Genomic DNA, 27,218 nt, shown 5'->3' with positions numbered 1-27,218 from the left:
CATATCAAGAACAAAGTCACACCGATTCCGATTTGGAAGAAAACGGAAAGTAGGCTGCAATAATGTGCATGCCGATACATAGCGCAAGAGGAAGAGAGGGGAGGGATATGAATAACGCAGGCTAAGGGCGACGAAAACAACCCCATCAAATGCTGCAAGTCGCCCTCGAAATTCTTAACATTAGGGCATTTATCGAACATTTATCAAAATCGAGTTAAAACTCGATTTTAACTCGATTTAATCTTTTGCTTCAATGCTTTTAAGATCGAAAACACTTGCAGCGTGTGGTGGGGTTGTTGTCGTCATGCTTGGTATGCGCACTTTATATTTCCTTTCTCTCTCTCTCGCGCGCGCGCCATGTATTGACATAAACACTGTTTCTCCCTACTCCTCGCATTCCTTTAAGTCGGAATCGGCGCGACCTTGTGCTTGCTATTGTCCTACTATTATTCGCACGGCGGCACTTGTACGGGGCAAATGATTCTGTATCGGCGCGTTATCTTCTTCAATAATACCTTTACCACTTTCCACAGTTTTCCACCTCATCCTTTTAACGTCGTCACCTATTGCGGCGAGTGTCGAACGTGTATTCCGTGCGAATATTCCAGTTACATCTTTGTCTCAAACTGACAAAGTACGCGTCGGGAATGTCGTTTAAAAAATCGGGCGATTTTCGTATTCGCGACGCGAACGTGAGTGAATTCCTTAGACTGCGAAAACTGAAAGGAGGAGGAGGAGGCTCAGGAGGAGCATCAGGCACCGGCGGAACAACGTTTAGGTAATTAATTATTTATTTATTATTTGTTATTCACACAATATATTGCACATAAAATATTATGTGATTTAACGCACGAAGAAACTTTGAAATATTCAGTAAAAAAGTTGCATTTTTTAATATTTAAAGTTATTAGGTATAAACATATCATTTTTTTGTTAGATATTTTTATTAAAGAGCAGGATGAGTAAAAGTTTAATGTCCGTTATAATTATTTTTCAAATAATTATTTTAAACGCTGCAATAATTTGAATAAATTTTATATGTTACAGATCAACATATGAACAACTCCGCTGCTGCGCATCGTGCCGGTAAGTGGATCCAATTAATTTTATTTTAATCTTATTAAAAGAATATATTTAAAAATAAAATATACAATATACAATCTGTCTTACAAACTAATCGTATCATGTACTACATTCTGAAAAAAATAAAAAATGTGGCAAAAGTTAGGTCTCAATTTTGTTGAATTACTTAGTAAATAAATTGCAGTTACTTGCTAAAATATAAAAAAATTTTTGCAATATTTTATTGTAAAGAAATGAATATGTTCAATATCTTTATATAATGCCAGCTTTTCTAAGAAAAGAATAGCTCACTTGTGTTTAAAAAATGGATTACTCAGATAAAGGTTAACACAATTTTCATGGTTGTACGGCCGAAAGACATTTATCTCAAGCAACGAGGTTACATACAACGTCATTTACATCCCTTTCGCTCATCTGCAGATTTGGCTGGTAGAATTATAAGTAGCTATTTATTATTCCCACTGAATACACTTCTTATCATCGCGTACACGATATTCCGTGTAGTCTAAATATTTGTTTTCACTTATCTTGTGACCGTAGTTAATTAATGAACGCGAGTTATATTTTCCTTCGTTTAGGTGTATAAGCCGAGTCCGATTAAAAGTTTCGGGGATAAATGTACGAACAGACGGCGCATAATGGATACATGTAAATTAGCGACCTAGAAAAAGAAATCACCATTTGATAACAATAACCAATATTTTTAATTAAATATTTGTCGAGTTTTGGTTTATCTTTCTGAGAATTCTTAAACTTCTGGGTTATTTATTTCACTGCGAAATCTCGAGGATTATCTGGAAACAGTGAAAAAACTAAAATCATATTTCGTCTAACATATAACCAGTTTTCGTATAACGTAACATTTGTCAAGGAGCACTTCAGCTGATCGACAAAGGAGACAAATTGGTACAATAAATTACTTAGATTTTATCGATCTTAAAAAATTGGACAATTTATTATAGTGTTACCGTTGTCTGTTTGTTTATTATTTTTGCTGTCGTCGAGAAATGAGTTAGATTTTAGCTTATAGATTCACTTGTAATACATATATGGATTCGTATCACCTACTTTTCTTCGCTCATTTCGCTTTTGTCCTCTAATTTCGTTGCTCTCAAATTTAATTTTCCGCCATATCCTTATTAGTCTAATGATGTAGGGAATTTCAAGAGTAGGAAGCTGCCACCTTTATTAACACATATATACACACACACATACATACATATATATAAATTTTTATTGCATTGTTTGATGCCAAAGAAAGTTAATTAAAAAAAAATAGAATATAGTACATAATAAATTAATCGGTAAGAGATAGAAAGAAATAATAAAAGAAGCGAATTAACTTCCATCAATTCATGCAGCACGTGCTATGAAACGGTTTGAAGAATTATTAAGGGAACTTATTGAACTGTCGTGAAATAAATTGCTAAGAACAGTTTAGATGACAGCGACAAAGGAAGAAAAAAAAGCAAAAATGCTGTTTGACAGATTTGCGTTTGGCATGTCATAAAAATAGAGAGCCCACCCAATTTCCCCAGATCCTCACAAATCCAAAAATTCGAAACCGTGCCAGAGGATCGATTAATTGCGATTTTTTATTTACGTCAGCGTGCTCACGATGGAAGTTCCGGTAATAGAACACTTGGATCGGAATTCAGTGATTGAAGTGAACACAATCGAACCCCGATTTGTATTTCGAACATCGTCCATGATCGAGCCAATTCAATGCCCAGTTCTCAATGCGTTAGACGAATAACTGACATGTGCAGGCATATGACAAATGACTATCAATTATCACCGTCAGTACATGACGTTATTAATAACTTTGACAATTGTTGCAAAATTCTTATCACTGAGCATAGACCAGCAATTTTGAATTTAATTGACGACGGAATATATTCGCACATAAATAGAACCTTATCAATATGACTCATCGATATACACAATTCTATTTTAACTATTGAGCTTCACCTCTTCATTCTATTGCTGACTTAATACGCCAAACGTTTTGGCGGCAATTAAAATATATTAGACGAATAAAAATAGTTTTGTATATGTACTGAGATGATATTCAATGTGAAATCTTTTCTGTGAACATGTAGGTGGCTGAGACATTTTCCGAGTTTTTGAATATTTTATCATTCAATTTTCGCTATTTAAATGTTTTAACATTCAAGTGATCCATCATTCTGATACAATGTTTTTTCTTATAAAGTAATACGAAAAGTTTCAATTGTTATAGGAATACTATACAATATATTTTTAAACAGCATTTACGATAATATTAATTATTAAAACATAAATGTTATATATACGTAATATTAATAGATTATTATCGTGTTTAATCAGAATTCATACAATTGTTAGGACCACAAAGTATATTCTGAATCCTATGTTACACAGTTTTAATTCCATTCCATTTAATGTGAAATTTTTTAACGATTTTCTCATGCGCACCACGGATCAATTTAATCAAATTGTCGAATTTAATGGGAGCGTAATCCAAGCGATAATTATTATCCATTATTGGAACCGACCATTGCTCACCATTAGTGCGCCAAACGATAGATTTACTTTATTTCTTTTGTGGTCATTCGAATGCTCGTTTGTTAACCTAGAAAGTAAGTAGGTGTTAATTAAAAGATTAAAACTTTGCTATAAATTACACGAGAACCGATTAAAAAAACATGATTTGTTTTCTCAAAGTAAGCACAAGTGAGAAAACCACTCAATATCGCACAAACGAGATAACAATGAAATTTGATTCAACTTTACGTGCTCTTTTTACAAGTGGAAGGTAAAAACTTTATGTTTAAAGTTTTTTTTAAATCGCATATAAATAAAAAGATAAAAAATACTTTTGCCGTTTTCAAATTAAGAAAAAAGAAATATTGGAATAGTCAAGAATCTAAAAGATAGCATATGATAGTTTGCATATGATAGTACAATATTAGATTGCGAAAGAACTACATACGTAAGATATTTCGATAATGTATGTGCGGTGAGAAATTTTCAATAGCAGTACCGCAAAGCTGTGCAAATGGTATCGTCAAATGGCGATCGTTTTAGCGGAGATAAGCAAGAAGAGATCGCGGAAACGTTCCTGCGAAGAGCTTTTCACCCTCGAGTAATGTCTCTGCAGAGGCGGTCGTATGTGTCGCCATATAAACACGCCTGCCTCCATAGAAAAACGGTGCAATATATGTCTCGACTTGAAACGGCTGTAAAGCTTATTTTTTTTATTTGGTCTATCTTCCTCTCAGACATAAGCATGCACTTATTGTCACATTATACTTATTCTAGGTTTCTTTAAGTCAAATTATATACATTTAATTGGGTCTTGATATCTTTCTCTGTCTATATTTGTGATTAATTTGCTTTCTTTATCTTTCTCTTCAGGTCATTTAGTCGCATGATTCTGCATTATCCAATCTCTGTCCTGAGGAGGCGGACCTTTGATTGTGGATCTTCTGTTAACAGCAAATTGTAAGTGCTTCTTCTCTGAAACATTTTCCTTTATGAATTTAATGAGGTGTGTGCAATATTTCTTTGCTTTGATAAAATTTGTCTTATTTTCTTCTATATATACAATATTGATACAAAATATTTTCATACAATTTATATTTAAAGAGAATATGATTGACTGTTTCGTCCTTTTTAATTCTTCGAAAGAAAAATTTTCCTCACGTAATATCTCTATCTCATTTCTGCGTACTTTATTACTGCGCTGTTCGGCTGTGAGGATAGTCGAAAACTGTGACGTGTCAGATCTTCTGTAAATCGTACGTGACTGGAGGCTCAGCAAACTTCATTAAAGTTTGACGTCCGTGGGATTGGAAAATGCGGCGAGTTCGTGGTCGCTCGCTGGCTCGTAAATCGCACAGTCGCAAGCAGAGTGATGCTCTCCTGCTTTTAGTGTACGCCGTTTAGTTAGAGTTGTAAGTGTCGATGGTAGACTTGCGGCTAGTGTGGCGTACGTTGATACTCGTGGTCTTTCATGGTTCTCATTAGATTCAGAAAGGATTAGACGATTTCACTTAACTCATATGATTCACCTAATGCAAGTGACATGGATCCTTTGGCTTATTACTAAAATATAAACAGAGATTAGCCTTTGAAATAAACTTGTACATTTTATGATTTTAATCATAACATAAACAAGTTCTACCTGTATTATATTTAATATTTTCGTATAACTTTTTATTTTATTATTTCTAAAAAGTGTTTCCTTAGAAACTTTTACTATTTTTTACAAACTTTTATTATTTTTAAAACGACGATCTTTATTTGAAAAATAGGTTGCTGAAATAAGGTTTAATAATATGAATTTATATTGGATCTGTTATTCAAACAATTCTAAAATTAGATATTTAAATTAATTTTAATATTTTATTTCCCTTTTATTAAAATAATAATTAATGATATAGTATATAATTCCATTTAAATTTTATTTAATGATATGTGTATATTCAATATTTTTAACACCTTTTTTATTATATTTTTGAATATATTATATTAACAGATTATTAAGAGCTATTTATAATAGCAATTTTTTATAATTAAGAAGAAAGTAGCAAGAACAGTCATATCGTGCATAAATGCCTTGTAAGGAAAGTTGCAATGAGTCGTAACAGATTGAAATAGTACATTTATTTTCGCCAAAGTTATTAGTGTAAATCATATGATCAGAGCATTTCGTTCGGAACTTGTGACGTGACATACATACATATATTAGTAACATGGAATACTAGTCATGAAAATCCGTTACTCATGATTTCGGTTACATATGTATTTATAAATGCAAGCATTAACGATGGATGGAAATTCCGTAATGCACACAGCAATCCGAACATTTCTCTGCATACATTTCATACTCTTCATTTTTATACTCTACCTTTTGTTTTATTATACAGTATATTTTGCTTTATTAAGTGATGCACGAGCAATTATTACATCGTTTATTCGAATTTCACGCTAGTACAAAATTAATTAATTAAACATCAAATATTTTTTATTTAAGTTCTTATTACAGAATAATATTTTTTGTACAAAAGATTGAAAAAAATTGTGCTTTGCAAATTTTTCAAGATACTTTTATTTTAGCTAATATGTTCTGAAAGTTTATTTTTACATATCAAAGAATTAAAAGTTAAAGAATATTGAAAAAGAGTATTATAAAAATTTCCACGAGAGAAACGTCATTAATGCACCAGTTTATATCTGGCAGGAAACTTTTCAATTTTTCTTAAGTATATTCCTGTATCTCACATCCACGTATTCTTTTCGTATCATTCATTTTTATGATAACATCACATTCTCCTGCGCGAACTACAGCTACGTAATTTTCATTGCGGATTCAGCGCGATATAAACTCTGCGTCGCACGCGTAGAATTGCATACTCATTCTTTGCTTCATTAGATATACTTTTCTTTTATGTACGGATAGGTGTTATTGCTCAAGACATTAAAATACGTCATTCTGCGAAACAGTCATTTTTCTCTTAGTAAATCTGACACATTATTTTCTATTTTTAGACAACTCTGTTTCGCAGTCGTCAAAACATAGTTGCATTATATAAATGAAGACTGTGCTATTTTCTTTCGCTTTTCCGCGATTCTTTTTGATGACAAAACAAATTTTTATCATTTTGATGAAGATTGCTAAATTAATATACCTACTTTTTTCTCTCTGAAGTTTACTATCTATCTTAAATTGAAGATTATTAACACAAATAGAAATTTGTATTTGTAAAAAAGAATATAAATAATCAAAAAGGAAGGAAAATGAGAGCATTATTATGTGACGATGTGTCCATAATTCGAACATTTCTTTGTACATGTTTTATTTTTCTATTTTTTTTGCTCTACTGTTTCATAAATAATTATATATTTAGTTTAAAATATATTTTGTTAAGAAACTTACATTTTAAACTAACTTTTACACTTTTTTTCTAAAACATATACAAAGTAGAAGCATAAAAATATGTATATTTATGTACAACTACATTTTCAATTTTCTTTTCTTTTTTTTGGTATTTTATATCTTTTCTGTATTAAACCTGCAACACGATTTTATAGAAATTAAAAAATGCCATACTAAATATTTTAAAATAAAGAACTGGGTTAATTGGAAAATTAATTGTGAGTACTGTAGACACGCGATAATTTAATGGATAATTATAATCGAGTCTCTTTCTTTCTCTCTCTCTCTCTCTTTCTCTCAGGAATTTTAAATATGTATATTAATTATTACTGCGGTAATCGGGCTTTTTAATGCTACCGTAACTTTGATCCTATATTTGATTCATGATATATATATTATACGAGTTTTGTTATTGGTATCATTACGTAGTTCTGGAAAAAATTCCAATGTGATGAACACATAACTGCAAAAATTAATTTTGTCAGTTTCGTTCTCTAGAAAAATATTGCATAACATAGTTTGTAACGCGATAGGCGAGTTTTTCATGAATAAAGTTTTGTGAAGTGAGTTCTCTGGGGAGCGATATAAATTGAAAAACATGTCTTTTACTGCAAATTTTGTCTCGACAGTAAATGGAGAACAAAAGTGAAACTGATGAAAAAATCTATTAATTATTTTCAGATAAATAATATTATGCTTATAATGCTCGTATAAAAGAGCATAAATATTTTTTTTCAATGCTCACATAACTTCTAAATGCTGCAATACTAATTTATATTTGCTTTAAAAAAATATTTTGAGTTTTACAATGCATTTCTTGCTATATTTGCAAAAATGCCTAATAAGAAATGAAGAAAAAAGATATCTCTCTTTATATGGATAACTTGTTTTAGAAAAGTTTTTTTTTAATGTCCTAGACGTTGCTAGATATAATGGGATTGAAAGCATAGTAACTTTAGTATTGAAGGTAGCTAATTTCCGGTACAAGCGGTTAAATCGATAGCATCGCAGAATCCATTGCGTAGAGTTCACGATTTCATGTTTGTAACTAAATCTAACGGTCACTGGCAACAATATAACCATCAGCTAACTTAGTTGCCGACTGGTTTTCACTCTGCCAACAAAGTAGCCCATAAATAAACAAACATGTTAACAATAAACATGTCAAACACATTGATTTGTTATATACTGATTGCAATGGATTTCGTATCGATTGCCGAAAGCTATTCATAGTCTGCATTCGAAAGCGATGTGGTTCACGGTCTGAAATAGAAGGATAGAAGGGACCACGCCCTTTTCTACGTCACGATTCCGCTTACGCGGAGGCGAGTCCGTAAAGAACGTACTGTCCAAAATAGGTGTGAAATTGCTCTCGATTCGTAAACGTTTTTCATTCGCTTCTCGTTTCTTTTCCATTAATGACGCAAATGCTAAAATGTTTAATAGTCGACATTACCATACTATCGTATAAATTTTTATCTTGCGATTTGCATTCAATTCCGTAAGGGTAATCAGAAGATTAATAATTATTTTAACAAAAAATTATTTTATTGCCAGCCGTACATAATGGGAATGATATCAGTTGAATCGCGTAGCGCGAGAATTTAGTGAGTTCTCTATTAAATCTTAAAATTTTGAAGTTTTATAAAGCTACGCAAATTTTTTCAAATTTTTGTAGAGAGAACGAAATTTATCTTCATTTATCTTCATCAATTATAATTTATCTAGTGAGATGTATTTTGATCGCATTTAAAATATATCCAGACAAAGAGCAGAAATAACCGTAATAAATGGTGTGTATAGCTGTTAACTTTTAACTACATTTAATTTAGGTTAATGCTATGTATTTAATTATTTTATTTATTATGGAATTATTTTCGTATAATAAGTTTATACCGCTGTGAGTACAAGTGAAAAATATGATTCACTACTAATGAGGGCTTCACTAAAACTTGCCGGCCAAATCACCTCTATTTACGCATTTATATCCGGCTGTATAAATAAACTTTGTCCTTTTCGTATATTCGCGGGAACATTCACCGATAAAATAATCAAATAATCTCTATAAAAGCAGCAGTATTATAAACGCCATTGTTACACTTACAAGGTTCAACGAGAGGATTGAGTTAGGTGAATAAAAGATGAAGGATGAAGAACTCGCAGAAAATTCACGAGATTTGTGCGCGTATTTTACAAATTTCCGCCGCAACACAATATCCTGCCTGCAAAGTGTTAGGGCAAAATGAGAAAATTCTTCGCATATAATTCAAATGCTGCTATTGCAAACGTATTGAGTTTTGCAGATAAATTGAAAATTAAACGAATCGATTTAATTCCACGGTGATATGATTCGGATACGAAATTAGTTAACGCCGCGCAAGACCGGGGTGTGGCAGCTTCCTCTTTCTGTATCAAACGTTAAGATCAATCTGAATTTTGTTTTAACATTCAAATATCGTAGCATAGTTCTGAATACGGCAAAATGAAAATCTTGATGTATTTCAAATAAAAAGTACGGAAAACGGTCGAATGAAACTTTGTGCAAAATTAGGCGAGTAAAACTTTGGAGGTATGCATTGGTAACGTTATAAAGTAGATCTTATACGCGATGTTAATTGTACTGAAACGTGCACGTATTTTGATTAAGGAAACTTACAATGTAGTTATCTGATACATTTTCCAAGTTTCACGTTGGGCGATAAATTTCTTTCGTATTTCTGATAAGTAACACTGTATATCTTACACGATTCTATTATTCACGCGTAATATAGATTTACGGCGGCTAGTATTGGCGTAAACGTACGCGGAAAACTAAGAATGTTTTCAATGTTTTTTACATCTGTCGTGTGTGTCCATTGTTTTAATATTTATATTTATGATAGTGTTGTCGATATAAGTTTAATAATTTTGAAAAATTATGACATACATAATACTTAACATATTTATTAACTTTTAATTTAAATGAAGCTAACGCTTTATCGGGTTTTCGAGTCTAAATTTATTTCAGCACATTCAGCATATAACTTTCAACTGTAGCATTAGCTGCTCAAAAACAACTTGCTGTTTAAAGAGTTCGTCCTACATTTTCTAATAAACAAATATTTTATAACAAATACAACTCACGACAATCACAAAGCTTTCTCATTTATGCGCGTAGTAACGCGGTTTTAAAAGCTTAATATCGAGTTGCAGTTTTTCGTTTCTATTGAAATTACATGTAAATGAATTCGCGGAAAAAGCGCAAAAGACCAGCGTTCTGTCACCGTCGGACTGTATTTGCATCCAATCCCCATCAATAATACCAGTCGCATGAAACTTTCAACGAGATACGCTCTGGATAAAATCCCGTGAACGAATTCATAAGAAGGCGCTGTCACCTTGTAATATCCATTAATTGATGAGTGAGTTTTCTTGAGAATTTTTGTCACCACCGGAAGGTCAGAATTTCGCGATTTCTCGAAAACAAGTACCTGTTGCAGTTCCGAAAGTCGCCAAGAGCTATTCGCGATAAAAAGCGATGCCCTTCCAAGTCGCGACGAGTGTCAGTGTCGTTGAAGGGTCGTTTGGGACGCGTCCTTTTCGTTGAACATACCAACAAGGATGCCAACGTCGGTCGTGTTTTTGCCAAATCGACTACCATAAGTCGAGGGTCAATACTCGTTCAGCTCTGACCTTACTTTCGAAACCCCAACATCATCTGTGGGGTTTTTCAGTAGAGTCATCTGATTTCTACATGGTAACAGAATGTTTCTCAAATTTGAATATTACTCTTCTATTCAAATTTAAATTGTGAGAATATTGATTTCTTTTTCAAAATATTTTTATAATTTTATCAATAATGCAGTTTGAAATTATTAATTTAATAACTTTATAGAATTGTACTCATTAATTATATTTGAATATTGTAAAGTGTTTAAGCAAAATTGGGTTAAATTTATTAAAATTGTTTAAGTTGAAAATTTTGGACATGTAATTACAACATATTTAAAAGAAAAGAGAAGTCTATATATTGCAGTATATATATTGCAAATAATAAATTGGAAGTTAAGCAGCCTTTACAGACTCATTTAAAAAGAGATGACTAAATCCAATCTTAGCAAGCGTAATTTCGACGCGTCGTCTCGGAATTTTCTTAATTAATTTACAAGTTTCGCATTCCCGAGCGTCACCGTCAGCTGTGATTTCGTAACTTTCCGCATCTTCTCGAGATACCGACAGCTTTTTACTCGTACGAACGAGTGATCACGGATAGTGGCGATGCTAATAGTAGTAGTCTATATTGACATGACGGAATAGATTTAGCGAGTTGATTGCTGCTGTCCGAGCGAATACGTGAATAAAGGTATAGATATTCGCTAACGTTGGAACAATTTATATAAACTTTGGACCAATCGATACGAAAGCAATAAGGTGCGAAGCCATTCAATGTACGATTCGAGATTGATGCGAGGCGGAACGATAGTTAATAGATATTTTACCCTTTGCCATTCTAAACTAAGTTTTGCTTGATATATGTCGAGCTATATTTGAATGTTTCCTGGTAACCGTGAGAGTATCTTAAAGTCATTTATCAAGCGTTCATATAGAGTATATGAGTTGAAGTGTATGTAGACAACTTGAGTTGCATAGCTTCAGGATATATGTATGTTAATTTATCTCAACCTTGTAAGTGCATCTTGCAGAGTATTTAGGCAAGTACAAATTTCACATAACATTATATTTTTCAAATCGTTTATGCTGTAGCACTATTTAAAAATACAATATTAGTAAGAATTTCAACATGGACAGCTATTTTTTAATATAATTTTAAAATAATATATACAATGAGATATAAAATCAACACCAAATAAAAAAATAATGAATGCAATTTAACGATTTAATAATGTGTAATCTGGAAATTTTTAGCACAGAAATACAGTTCTCTCGTATAAATTCTTTTCCTACTTGACTCAAACATTTTTAACATAAAATAACGCTATCACTTATATATTAATTGTAAATTAATTTTTTTCTGCAATGTATATTATTCCCCTTAATTAATATTGACCAATTGGCGTAATTGTTACATCGCGTGCGATCGTTTACGAACGGAAGTTGGTCGGTGCCATTGGTATTTTGCTAATTAGCTCCGGTGACTAGCAGGGAAACTGGAATTCCTCCTAGACTACTACACCTTGGGTCGACATTACGGTTACGCGATGTCGCACGAGAACCTTGCACCCGTTATGACGTGGAACTTAGTTAAAATCGTACACTCAAAGATTAGTTCCGGAATTTCATCATGGAAGGGTTACGGCGTCTTCCAGCCGCAACGGTTAGCTTATAATAGGCAAAGCCTCTGCTGCCGGATAACATACGTTTAACTAGAACTGTAATTCAATACAGCTTCCTGGCGATTAGAAAGTTTCATGCGTTACATCCATGACTGACTACAGTAATTTTGGATATGTGAATTATACGATCGTTAGCCGAAAATATGAGTCCCTTATCGATATCCCCGATCGTCCAGATTCATGCAATTACAATAATTAACGGAATCAAATGTTTTGTGTAAAAAAAAAAACAGTTTTCTTCAGTTTTTAACATGATGCCAATGATTATTCTTTCTTATAAGTGAATATTAATTCATGTTATAAAAGAAGATATAAAATAATATAAAATTTCGGCTTACAATGCACATAAACGTACACATTAGTGTTTTTTAAATCAAAATTTAATTTTCGTCAATATTGTTGATTTCCTACAGTTTCACAAAGTAACTTGTAATTTTATTTTCTACTTTAGTATTTTACATTTACAAAAATAGTTTCACGTTTCTTTCTTTGTAGCCTGAAACTAGCTTTAAAATCAAACATTCTTACGGTATTTTGAATGCAACGACCCGTAAAACACATTGTCGAAAGCCTTTTCCAGAAATCTTATTTTCCTCGCCGTGGCGAAAGTAGAGAGTGCGTCAGACTGTCGAAAACAAAAGCCTCTTAAGAAAGCGGTGGGCGTTAGCACGTTTCTGCCGACATCTTTTTCTACATTCTTTCTCCAGATCTCGTAAAATCTTTTGGCTATACTCTTGATTTTTTGTACGATTTTTTACATTATGAGAATATTTAAAAACGATGTCATGTGCCCAACTTATCGATCCGTCCTTTTTATCCTACTTGCCTCTTTCAGACAGATTCACAGATAGTCATTACAATTTTCCCCTCTTACACGGGAATTTTGCTTCCCTGTCGAGGAATATAAATGGTCCTATTATATAAGCTATGCAGTTATCTCTTAACAAAGCTTCTAATGATGCTTTCACTGGATTTAGCAGAATTTTTATTTGTTATAACTTATTTGACTCTCTCTCTCTCTTTCTCTCTTTGTCATGAAATATATTTACTGAGTTATTTTTAAATAATGCATAAGGCTTGGAATTTATGTTTAATAAAATCTATACGTAATGTCCTCTGTAAATATTACTCTCCGCATCGTTAAAATATTATTAAAAAACAGCTTTCTCAATATTTTGAATTTGTATTGTAACTAAAAATTATTTACAAAATAATTGAAAAGTATTTCGTATGAAAAAAGAGAACTAGGATGTGAGACAAAATTATAAAATTAAATAAATTTTATAAAATTAAATAAAAATTAGATAAAAACAATGATTTTGCAAACAAACTTTCTGAACAAAGGTTTATACAGATTACTCGTGTCGACACTGTCATTGCCTTTTGTCTTGCACGTTGTATTCTCCGACAGCAGTGCTTTGCTGTTTGAATTCCCGGCTGTTCCTTCACAGCATGGCGCAACCTTACACGGACATTGTATTCTCCTGGAGTAATCCTCAAGGATATATATTCTAACTATGAGTTAACGCGTTAACGCGTTATACGGCCTCCCTTGAGAAACATAAGTACGGAATTATGTACAGAAGTTATTGTGACGTAGGTAGAGGCACATATCGAAGTATAGAAATTTCTACTGTCGTCAACGTGTTACAGAAATTAATTAGGTATATTAGGATGTTATAACTTATAATTATATTAAACGTCGTGTAATATGATTTAGCTGAATACCTGATATAAGTTTTGAATAAGAGAAGATTAACATTTACTATGTATTTAGAAGCTTTAAGATACATATTTAACAAAGCACGGCTTGTCATCTGTGATGTGCATATCATCAATATTTTGCATTTTATGCAAAATATTGGAATATTTAGTAAAACATAAAGAACACGCAATATACAGGAAAGAAATATTTAAATACAATTTTTGCAATATTGTAGATTTTTTATAGCTTTAATGTTTTTTAAAGAAAGTTGAATATTTTTTCGTAAACCTACTTTGATATGAAAAATTTACAAAAACTTTATCTTTCTGGAAAAGTTAAAAACATATTTATGAAGCGCTTTCAATAATACAAAACATTTTACTAAAAATAATTTTTGCTCTTGTACTTTATGATTGCTGCAATATTCAACGCAAAATCAAATATGTGAGGTAACTGATAAGGATTGTTTCATTTCATTGAGCATAATATTGATATAAGTCATAGGTAAAAAAAAAAGAAAATAAAAATGAAAGTTTTACGTATATTTGTTTTTCTTGTATATGTTTATTATACATAGAATTTTAGACTTTTCATAGTACTAGAAGGGGAAGTATATTTCGGAAAGAATATAAAATAGCTCATTTTTATACAAAGCACTTCCGCGAACCCTTTATTTTTCAGAAGGATAAAAATATAACTTATATTTGGGATGATCTCTTTTCTCATATGGGTCACATACCTACATGCAGGTGTGCTCGTTCGAACTATTTATCCATCGTGTTCTATAAAAAGCCTAAATGGAATGTCGAGAAACAGAATAAATGGTTGCCGTATTTATTCCATTGTTCTGCCCAACACGTTTATCTTTTCAAGGAAAATATATCAGCCGTTTTCCCGCCGAATATTCGAATACATTCTGCACATTAATTGTCCGAGTTTTGCGAAGATGTGCAATTGCACGGTCGTGATTTTCCTCGCGATATCCAGGATCAATCGCGATCCACGTAAGACGCTCGGTACACCGAGACGACACAGAGAGAGGTGGTGCCCCGAAGACGTAGAATTCTATGCCGGAGTTTCGGGGCGAAACGCGTGCGCGGGTGGTTTTAATCGGGGGCGGGGGCGCGGTCACGGGGACAGTATCGTCGCTCTTCAGTCGGGTTTGGTACGCGTCTCGCGACTGGCCGCCCACTGCGCGCCTCTCCGTAGAGAGCACTTTTGTTCTCTTCCCTGTCTTCGTTCGATCTCATTTCACGAGTCGCGCGCGGAACTCGCGAGGAAGACGGGTCGTTTCGTGCACACTTTTTCAAGAACTTTGCCGCAATTTTTCGCTCAACTATCGATTACTCGTACAACTTTACGGGAGCGACGGCTACGGATGTCACGTACGTGCTCGAGAATCCGAGAGTGTTTACTGGTAATTTTTTCTCAACAAGACAAACGTTTGTCGGACTGTCAGATGACGAGGGGTGAGTTCCTGCGCTTGTGCTATAATTTTTGATTTATATCGGGAAACACGTAAACTATTCGCGCTTTTGTCTCGTAGAGGAAGCGACTGCTGTGCAAATGGTTGAGTTGGCGCCGGACGGTTGACGTAGTTAGGTATGTAGGAGAGTTGACCTTGCGGTCCGAAATGTGTAAAATAAATGGATGGTAAGACTTGCGGCTTTAGTTCGAGAAGCTAACGGGAGTGCTTTCCTTAATAAACGATAGGAAATTAGCGACGCTGAATTGTCGTAAATTACGGAATAATCTCGTTCTTTACTTTACGCATTAATCTTGAACCAGTATATCCGATAAATAAAGCCGATAGATAAATCGATTAGCGATGATGAATCAAATTGCGCTTTAACTGCAGATAATTAAATTTTTTTATGTTATATTACAGTAGAAGAAAAGGACACGATATAAAATTAAATTAAACAGTATCAATTAATTGAATCTCTAATCTATATGCAAATGAAATATTAAGATATTACTACATAATTTAATATAATAAAATAGATGATAATAGATAGTAATATAGATGTGTGGATCAATTTTTTCAAGATTGCATAAAAGAAGTAATACACAGTCAGAACAGGTTGGATTTATAGCGCGGAACGATTTAAAGGCAATTGCGAGGGATATCAGAAATTCTGTAAAAACTGAATCTGAACATTGAATATGATATATCATTGAGTTGTGTAGGGAATAAATTGGCAAGATATGCATTGATCTTTCAAGAATAACTTATAGGTAACCAAAAAAATAATTTTAATTTATGAGTAGCGAAAGCCAAGGCAAATAATTTTAAAGTTGAAGTATTTTACTGATGTTACAAGATCAGTGGAGTAGTCTATTTATCTCAATTTGATAGGCATTACATTTCCTTTCTGTAGTATTTCTGTATTTACTATCGAGGAATTTTCGCGTTTTATGTTATATAATTAAATAATCAGCAATGAAATAATGCTAAAAAGATCTTAAGAAATCTATTTTTAGGTTAATAATAATTAAAAATATTTAAGAAGCACAATTGATGAATTGAAAAGCAAGAATTTAAATATGTGTTCCTTATATAAACTACTTTTATGTAAATTTTAGCAAATTTAGCTTAAATATTTATTGCTTAGTTAAACTATAATATTAATAAGAACATAATACAAACAACTAAAATATTTATCTTTAATGTTTTAATTTTTTTTATTAATCTTGTGATTGTTTATTTTCTCATGCGTCGTCGAAAGTCACGCTTTGATAAAACGCGCATTAGCACAATCGTATGTTGTTTGATCGAATAAAGAGTAATAACAATGTCCGGTTATCTCAGACGCTGTTGCAATAGTGCATACAAGAGTGGCTAGACGTTGATCACGACTGTTTCGATAATCCAAGTTACTTGGTGGTGGGACGCAATCAGGTATCGATTCGCGTTCTGTTTAGTGTGGGACTCTTGTGTATACCAATGCTGCATACTTCGAAACAAGGGTACTCTGCAAGTGTGACTTAATTAAGAAGCGAATTGTGAGGTGTTACAAAGACGACGCTTCTTAATGCTTTGGAAGAAGACAGTAGATTCCTACCGCCTTTTGATCACATTTTAATATTCTCCAAACGTGTTTTATACATAAATGGCATAAAAATTCTAATAATCTTATCGTAAAAAAATGTAATGAAAAGACTTGATAGAATTAAATTAAAAAATTAGTATTTGGAACTGCGTGTTAAACGACAACAAAGTAATTTCATACTTTGTATCAATTTTTTAAGTGTTTAAATTATTGTGCCTGGTATATTTTTATTTTTATTTTTTATCGTTGTTATAAGAATAATTAAATATTAAATTTTTTAGTAGCTTGTGTATAAATACTGTTATGAAATAAAGGGTAGATAATATAATATTAATTATACATTCGTGTGTTTGTGCTAGCTTAAAATAAGCATATTATCGGTTCATACGAATTCAATATAATCGAGTTATTAGTATCACTTTGATGTACAATCACATATAATTATTTTTGCAACTAGTTTATTCTCGTGTATTACATTTTTTTACAAGAACAAATTTACTTTAAAAGAAGATTAAAAATATTTTATAAAAGCAAAACACTTGTAATATGTATATTATTGCACAATCAGCAATAATGTTTACTTTAACAAAGTTTCGTCGTTCTCTCGTAGTACATATAACAGTGAACGTATTTCAACGCTGATATTTTTCGTATTATATCGTTGTATTGATTATTAAACAATAATTGCAAATGACACATAATCTGAATGAAATTGGATACATGCACAAAATACTGTCCTATTGGTATATTGCATTGTTAAAGGCGGCCGGTTTAATTGCTTATTTACCTGTGTCAAAGTGACTTTAATTGTATGTTTCATGGCCATTAGCTCGCGAGTCGCCACTTGATATATAATTCGACATCTCAGGGGATCACATTTACATGTAACTGACTGAACTTTCCGGATTAAATGCGAGTAAAGCAAACAGGCGAGTGAGATTTCATTCTCGTTACTGCCTATTGTCAGTGCTATTATTCCATCCGGCGTAATCATTGTTTGCTGCCTTATTATTTCGCATTTCATATTACTTCAACAAATCTTTGCGCTTATTTTTGTACGTAATTCATTTATTAAATGCATAAGAGTCATAAATTATTAGTATTGATTGGTAGGATTACATTCAAATTGTACTATATGTATAGATTTGTTTAATCATAAAAATTTTGTGTTGCTGGTTTAATTAGATAAACTTTATTCTTCATATCTTCCATATGTTATTAACAAACAAACCTATAACAAACACATCTATAATTGGAAGTATAGAACTGAATTTTTTATAAAAATTTTAGCCGATAATTACGTTATACATACATAAAAGTTCTTATTTACCGCAACCATATTTGCGGCAACTGAATATTTATTATTAAAGTGTGCAAATTACTGCCCCTCGGGGTCTGACGAAGGCTAGACGACGAAAGCTGTTAATTAACTATCAACCTATACACGCCCACAGGCGAACATATGGAGGGTAACGACAGGACACAAAGTGCTCAAATAAATGAAGCTCGAGTGGCTGTCGCCAGAGTTGATTGGCCTAATGGCGCGACGGCTCGATTTCACGGTCCAAACTTGTGATCGTAAAGTCCTTTCCTAAAAAAAGAGAACAAGCACAAAATTAGCAATAACTTCGAACTTCTGAGTTCAAATTTAGAAGGTATTAAACTTCAGAAAATACGAACTTCTCTCAATTCTCTCTTTCTCTCTCTCTCTCTCTCTCTCTCTCTCTCTCTCTCTCTCTCTCTCTCTCTCTCTCTCTCTCTCTCTCTCTCTTTCTCTCTCTCTCTCTCTCTCTCTCTCTTTTTCTCTTTCTCTACGTAAATTTATGAGGTAAAATTATATTTAACTTATCAAGTGGAGAGGCATAGTAATTTGATTGATTAGCGGAAAAATGCGCAACATATTTTATACATACTTTTTCACTATATATTATTAAACTTTTTATTTATGTAATTTTTTTCTATACACTGAATATTAAGATAGATAATTTATAAAACTAAATAATTTTTTTTAATTTTTTAAAATTTTTGCTTATAAAAATTTGCATGATGCATCTTTGTTTAACAAATTACTTTTGTTAAACGGAATTGCGGAATGATATACGTGAAGTTTGCTTGATATTCTTGAAATTGACAAATTCATTATTCATTGTTATCTCAATTCATCATTTTACACGCCAGTTATAATCAGTAATTGTAATACTGTACATGCAGGAATTAATGACCAAGTGAAAGAGTTATATAAGAGAATATCGAGGTAGATAAACGGGCCAGCTAAAGCACGCTTACAAATTTATTTGCTATTGAACAAATGCAGACATGTTTGATTAATAAAATTGATTTCACTGCATATTACGTTGTAGCTTCGTTATTGTGTTCCACCTTGCTGATTTGTTATTTAACAGAATTTTGCTATAAATAAAAAATATAATTTAAATATAGAATTACAATCTTGCTTTACAATACGTTAACATGTAGATTTTTTATTCTTTGAAAAATAATTAATAAATATGATAAATATGCTTTTTATATTAAAATGTTATGTCAAAATATTGCCCATATTATTAAAAATAGTTATCGATTATACAGTTCCTCTAAATTTTTCCAAATCGTGACGAGAACGTGTACATATTAGATATCTTTTACCATGTGAAATTTGATAAAAGCTTCTAAAAATAAAATTAAAACACTTTTCTATTAGTTATAATAATATTAGTTGACAGTTAAGCTTTCGCGTTGTCTCATCGCGTTTGTTTTATCAGTCCTTTCTGGTCATCGTTATTTTATGGAACTGTAATGCCTTTGTAACAATTAATGGTGTTCATCATGGAGCAAGTCACGTACGTAGTCAAGAGCGAATGTTGTTCAGGACAAAGGATAAAATAAATGAAGTGAAGCGAACATTAACGATCTTGATTAACGTTTCATAATGTTATCCTGACAAATATTTCGCTATTGATGAACAGGTTCTGTTATTGTGAATCTTATTTCTTATATATGTCTAATATAATTTTGTGATCAAAATATATAATATATCAATATTTTTTATTAATAAAAATAACTACTTTAATTTTGTTAATTATAATTAATCTTGATAAAGACTTTTATCAAAGAAAAAAACTTCATCTGGTTGCTTGTAACATTTATAAATCAGTTTGCGCGCTTATAAAAATTTTATATTGATTGCATGTAATTAATGAAACGAGGAAAATTATATACTCTACCTAGAAATCAAAGTTATGTTAAAAAATAATTAAGGAAAAAAGTAGCTGTAGAATAGCGGTTCCATTCGCGCTGTTTCCGTCGTAATAAATCACCCATCTTCGGCAACCATTGCGGTTAACGTTGTTAATTAATGATCCTCATGTCGAGCGGAACACATGACAGGCTGACACAAAGAGTAAAGATAAATTATCCTTGATTGTTCAATTTACAAAAATAAATAGAAAATAATAGTAAAAGTAGTTCTCTTGTTAACAAACGATATTTAACCACATTTAATCATCACTGATTTTACTCATATTACTCATATTACTGATTTATACATCATTTATCATTGTGCATGATTTAAGCAAATAAAATTGAATGTTAAATAAAATATTAGTGAGAAAGAAAAGTTTCCATTGGAATGTCTTGGCATTCAAAGAAAATTCAAACGTTTGCACCTTTTTTGTGCGCCTTCAGCAGAGATGATAGTTAACGATGTTAATTAACGGCCAACCATCTAACCAATGGAACGTCAACCACAACCGTTGACGACACAAAGGAGATGAGATAAATAATGCTCGAGTAGCTGGCGGCTGGAATAATTTTCACCGGAGTTATAAAGCCGCGCTTACGGCATCAAGCTCTGGCAGGCGTTTTGAAAAAAAGCGCAAAAAAATATTGCGTATGGTACTTATTATTTGCGGGAAAATAAGCCGATACGACAATTATATTGACCCAGCTAAAAAGAAAATTGAACTTTTGATGCGAAAATATTTTGCCATTAATAATTTCTTGGCAGTTTATAATTAGTCGGATATTTTGATACCCATCTTATAATTAGTATTCATTAAATCAAAACAATTTAGGATGAAAGAATGTAATGTCCAGTTTCTTATTCTTCTCTGCAAACGTTGCAATTTTATTTGATTTACGCGATAAAACACAGAGATAAAAAGAAAGAAAGGGAGGAGATTGAGAAGGAAAGAGAGAGAGAGAAAGAGAGAGTTTCTTATAAAAAAATAAAACTAATATAACTACAGTATTTTATAATGTTTCAAATATTGTATATACTGTATATATTGTATATATATAATATATGATAGGAAATATGAGTCTGATTTGCGATGTTCTATCTATCATGTCATCCGAGAAATGACATCAAGTCTCTAAGGGACAACTCCAAAGTTACAGCACTCCGATGCATATCTCTGTCGTTTAAAAAAAATTGTTAATTAAAGTTGGATGTTTTTCTGCTGTTTATTAAGTAAATTAATATTTTATCGCCAGTATAAACTGGAGTAGCATGTTGATAGACAGCGCTGATTAGACTAATCGCCGCGATGTGCGATTTTAGGGTCAAATTTAGTACGTTGAGAGAGGTAGATATAAGGTATATACGTTGTGTATTTAATATAGAACTAATTATGATAGAATATTGAGCAACGCGTAGATATTAGTACAATACTATAATGATAGTTAGTCTCAGACTTTTTACAACAGAAAAATAACATAAACAAAGACTTGGAGATAAAAATAAAGAATTTAATTCTTAGATATGTAATAAATCTATTTTTATGTAAAATTTCGAAGCCTTTAATATGAAAAATGAAAGATATGCTAATATGATATCTATGTTAAATATGTGCTAAGTAAAATGATAAATTTTAATTTTTAGATAGTAATAAAATTTTTAGTTTACTTTTTAATTTAAAATACTGCAAAACAAATTTTCCTTGATCAATAATGAAGTTTATATGTTGGATTAAATTAACATTTTTCTTTTCGAGCAAAACAATTTTGCAGTATTTTTAATTTTAAATCTTAATGAGAGAAGATAAAAGTTGTTTAAATGTGATATAATCACTATGTCTCACATATAAAAAGTTGTAGAAAATGGAGAAATTATTTATTCTTAAGTTCTCTTTTTCTTGATATTTTATTTGGGATTACAAAGAATATGTTTAATTATTACTACTATGAAAGTGTCTTCTATTTAATTTCAGTCTTTAATTTAACTCGGTTATTAAAGCTCTTAAGCTTTGAAGAAAGAAGTTAATATATTAAACTTATATACACAGTTTGTTAAAACATACATTTTCACATGCGCAAACGCGGTTGGTGATGTATAGCACTAATATAACAGGATATTGATCGACGTTGCGGCATGATTGCTGATACTGGGGTCGATCCCAATATGTCATTGAGACTAGATATCAGTAAGTAGCCCCCAAATGCTGCGAGGATCGTATGAACGTGAGAAAGTTACCATCCCTTCTGATATTTGTACAGTTAATGGAAGATAGTATATCGCGAAATTTTCTCGATAAAGGATCAATCGCTTGAAAGAGATAAGAAACATGCTGATTCGTGTGTGTCGTCATATGAATGCATTTAAATATTAATATTATAGAAGCAAGAAATCTGATAGGCAGATTGTTCATTCACATTGCTGAGGTGGTTATTTTGAGGCAGGGATTAAAGCCTGAATATTCGCCGTCTAGAGAAAATGAGAAAACGCGAGGGATGGCGCGTCTCGGCGCGACTCGTTGGCGAGGCTCATCGACGAAACTCGCCAAAGGGTTGAACCAACGTTTATTCAGCTTTTATTTTCATCATTTTCCGCACGAGGTTTATTGCCTGTTCGGGTACGCGCCTTTTCACTACTGACCGTTTTTGCATTTATTCTCTGAAGGTAAAGCTTGGAAAAGGAGTGTGAGGTTTCGCCGGCATAGCAATAAAACGGCAACTTTACAAAGGCAGAAAATGCCTATAACAAATGTTGTCTTACATTATCATAATGATGAAAAATAATGATTATGCCATAAAGGACGAATTGTTGTAAAGCAAATTTGTGCAAAATGAAGTGTAGAATGTATCAATTTTCGTTTTTAGTACTTGTTACCTTTGATATTCAATACGCTCCCGTCTTTATCATCTATGTTTATTTCTAACATCTTATTCAATATTAAGCGGTATTGGCCTCCTTTTTTCTAAAATGTCAGATGTGATTCTATACATTAGTGTAAATATCTCTTTTAAATGATTTAATTTCGATACTTGACATATCACTCGTACTGCGTTTTGCATGAAAATTAATCAGTTAAATATCGTTAGATATCGTATTGTTAGAGAAGAGAAGAGAGAGAAGAATTATGCATTAAATATTTTATATACAAAATTTATTCCAACACCAAAACTCTGAAAAATAAAATATCAATTTCATAAAACAATTATACACAAATATATTCATGAATATTATTTGATTTACCGTCTCGAATTTTGTGCAAAAATAAAATTGTAGTAAATTTGGCTGATCGAATTTAATTTCTATGGTTGATATTTCTATTGTGTTAATTTGTATATTAAAATGTAACAATGATTTAACGTTGATAACTTTGATTTTCCACTCTAATTGTTTTATTTAAATAAAATAACCGTAACATAATTAAACACGAGTTATTTTACAAATAAATTTTTGATTTACGCTTTAATGTTATGAGTACTAACTAATCATTGCATTGTTGATGCAATTTTGAACGTCGGAAACGGCAATGTTAATATTCAAAATTCACATTCACACAATGATTATTACCGAACTAATTATCGCGCTGTAGTGATTATTTAACCGCAACAGTGTTGCCGAAGCACACTTGCACACTTGCGCGTGTTAACGACGCGAAGAATGCATCTGCGGTACCGTCCACTAGGGAGCTACGTAAACATAAGTATTTATTGCTGTTGCTTATATCGTCGTTGCAACGCTGACGATGCATTTCGCGCTGGTGACTGCGCGCCCTTTTTTCTCACAAATGTCAGAGCTTTGTAACGCATAGTCGGAAATGGCACGGTACTTCTGCGATAGCAACAGTATCAACAAAGAGATGGCATTGCCACGACATTGTTATAAGATTAAAATTACTTTGCTAGTGCAAAAGTTGAAATATCTGCTTACCGATATTTCAAAAATAAAAATGACAAGATTATATTGTTTATCTTTTTTTTCTTACATCAAATATTTTAACTTTATTTTAACAAGTAATAATTTTTATTTGCAATTTATAAACTTGGTGCCTTGCTAAAATATTCAACATTTTACGAGATTGGAAAGAAATACAGGAAGGATGATCAATGATAAAGTCATTAATAATGAAAGTTAATGGTTTCAGAGATAAAAGCTTGCACATCATTAAATTATCTTTGCAGCGTATTATTTCCGAAAAATTGTGCAAGGAATATTTCTCTTTTCAGAGTTATGAATTTTCATATTTAAGTAGATAAATGAGCTAGGCGAGGTATTCCATTACTTTGCGTTTAAGGGGAATGCAGGTCGGAAAACATCTCTCATGCGGTGCAAAAGTGCTAGCTGATAGGTAATTGCATATAACTTCGATCAAGTCTGCGGATGACAGATAATATTTGCAATTTCTATTTCGCGGCGTAATTTATACCTCAAACGTTTTCTTTTTACTGGGAAGCACGGCTTTGATCTCATCTTTGTTTTGCGTGATGAGATTGTAATATCTTTCAGAAAGAATTTGTAAATTCCGAGGCATCTGTGTCGGTTGAAAAACTGCCCATAAAGAACAAGTTAATGGAAAAAATGCAGAATAAAGATGAGAATGGTAAGTGGGTTTTTGCCCTGCTGTTTACAGTTCCCTTATACATATAAGAATACTCTGGTTAGATGTGATTCTCTCATAAGCAGCGAAAAGCGAATAAAAATATTATCAAAACTTATGATTACCTCAAAATGAGTCCATTAATAACGAAGTAAAGTCGAATCATTTTGTTGAAATTATTGAGTGATATAATGGAATAATTTATATTAATGACGTAATAAATAGATATTACGAAATTATTACAATTTATAACAAATTATGGGATATATTAAGTTTATTATCAAAAATTTAGAGTATTTTTTACATTAATTTTATATTTTTCTTAATTCTTTTTGCGAAAAATGTGTATATATAGAAAATAATAATTTTTTTTTATATTTTCTTTTATTTCTATTATTTATTTTCAATTTGATTCAACATTTATCCGTAATAGAGAAGAATATTGTCTTTATTTACTATTGAAAATTATCTTAATAATATATGACAGAGAAACTATATATTGTATATACATATAATGTTATATAGTTATCTCTCTTCTCTTACGATTATATCTTTGGATTATAGTGTATGCGTTTTTAACGTGATCGATGAGGATGTAAAATAAACTGTCGTCTTTGTAAAAGGCTAACAGTACAAAAATTTGTAGCTAGAGGGTCGCATTTCTTTACTTAAAAAGTGGCGCATCGATCCTGTAGCGCTTCAATATATTACGTCATCGCGCTTGTATCGGAGCCCATAAAATTTATGATACGATTTATAGATATATTCCAGTTACAACATAGATAATAGATATTTACTTATGATTAATGTGTGACATAGAAAAGTAGAAAAATTATTTTATCCTCTAAAATCTCTTAAACTATCTCTGGAAAGTATCTTTCCGTAAACGATATTTTATAAAATATTTCACGTACATTAATCTCCGTTAGTCAGCAAAGTATAAAGATTGTATCGAATATAGTTGCACATTATTGCAAAAAACTTTGGACTCGCGTTTTTAATATGGTGCACTTTACCAATGTTCAAACGTGCCTGTACGTTCGCTCACAGCTCAAACGCGAAAATCGAGCCGACCTTCAACGGTTTAAAGGATGTAAAAATCAAACGACGAACGAGTGCAGCGTTGAAAAGGAACCAGAGTAATAGAGTAAACATGAGAGTGTGGGTATGGCAATGTAGAGGGATATTTGCATTTTCAGCCGCTTTTTTCGCGCCGTTGCATCCACTACATTCGCGCGTTTTTTACGTAACCGCGCGACTTTTTCTTGCGCATCGGATAAATATGGTGCGGCTGATTTATTCGAAAGTGTGTGTAAAAATATAGGATTACGAGTTCTTTCACAGTGAATTTTGTTTAAAGAAGTTGTGCTCGACGTCATGACGCGATTTTTCTGACGAAGAAAAATGCGGTACGAATATTCTTTGTAGATTCGGGGTACAAAGTCGCTTTTACTGTATTTTATATCAAGCGGGCAATTTTCCGCTCCTCTATAATACACGATTCAATTTCCTCATGTTTTTTACTCCTTTTTTTTAATTGGATGTTTCCACATTGGAATTAGGGTATCTCTTTTTTTCTACGGCATTATTGTAAAATTATTTACGAATTTTATCTAATATCTGTTAAGTTTAATAATGATAGTGGCAGATTATTATATTTAAAATTGAGTTACAATAGAATAATATTTTTAAAAGAAAGAGAACAAAATTATATAACATAATACAATAAACACAACAGGTCTATATTTAAAGTAAGTTTCTATACCTTTTCTACATGTGTTATATTCTGGGCTATAATAAAGGACCTAGCAGCAGAGAACGTAAAGGGTCATTTGCACCTTCGATGACCATGATGTCACTTGATGCATTAGTTAGATGTACATATACGGCAGGTGCTGCATTTGTCAACTGAATGTCAATCACAGTTAATCAGTAGAAGTAGGTCAACGGTTGTTTAGAATGCGCACATTGATCGATATACGTGTCTATTTTTCTGTCTTCTTTTTTTTGTTAAACGACCCGCATCTGAATCAACGTCTCTCTTCTTTTGTAAGCATTGGACGCACGAGCACGTAGAACACTCGATTTAATTCGATATGCGGAGAGATAGAAAAATTTTTATAGAATCGAGAAATATTTATTTTTCTACATGTAAACCTAAAAAAAATTCTACAAGATATTTGTTATAAATGACTGAAAGGTATGAACAAAATATGGGTGAAAGATTTAGTAAATCGTTAAATCGTTGAACTGCAAACTTAAAATTGTATATTTTTACATCTATGATAAATCTTAAAT

The 27,218-nt window shown here is 31.9% G+C and overlaps 1 protein-coding gene across 7 annotated transcripts in view; it reads left to right on the top strand.

Annotated features, from left to right (window-relative positions):
• Nucleotides 1-288: 288 nt before the first annotated feature.
• Nmdar2 (NMDA receptor 2) overlaps nucleotides 289-27,218 on the top strand; it is a 171,112-nt gene continuing 144,182 nt past the window's right edge. For 4 of the 7 annotated variants that reach the window (XM_067355737.1, XM_067355735.1, XM_067355736.1 and 1 more), the window contains exons 1-3: nucleotides 289-778; nucleotides 1,048-1,086; nucleotides 4,483-4,569. The gene's annotated coding sequence lies outside the window, so the exon portion shown is untranslated. Of the gene's footprint in view, nucleotides 779-1,047; nucleotides 1,087-4,482; nucleotides 4,570-15,198; nucleotides 15,514-15,590; nucleotides 15,647-27,218 lie in introns of those variants that run through there. The other 3 variants (XM_067355732.1, XM_067355733.1, XM_067355734.1) reach the window with 3 other exon arrangements.

This window comes from Linepithema humile, chromosome 5 (genome assembly GCF_040581485.1).
Source record: "Linepithema humile isolate Giens D197 chromosome 5, Lhum_UNIL_v1.0, whole genome shotgun sequence".
Taxonomy (NCBI): Eukaryota; Metazoa; Arthropoda; class Insecta; order Hymenoptera; family Formicidae; genus Linepithema; species Linepithema humile.
This window is presented reverse-complemented; position numbering and strand designations above follow the sequence as displayed.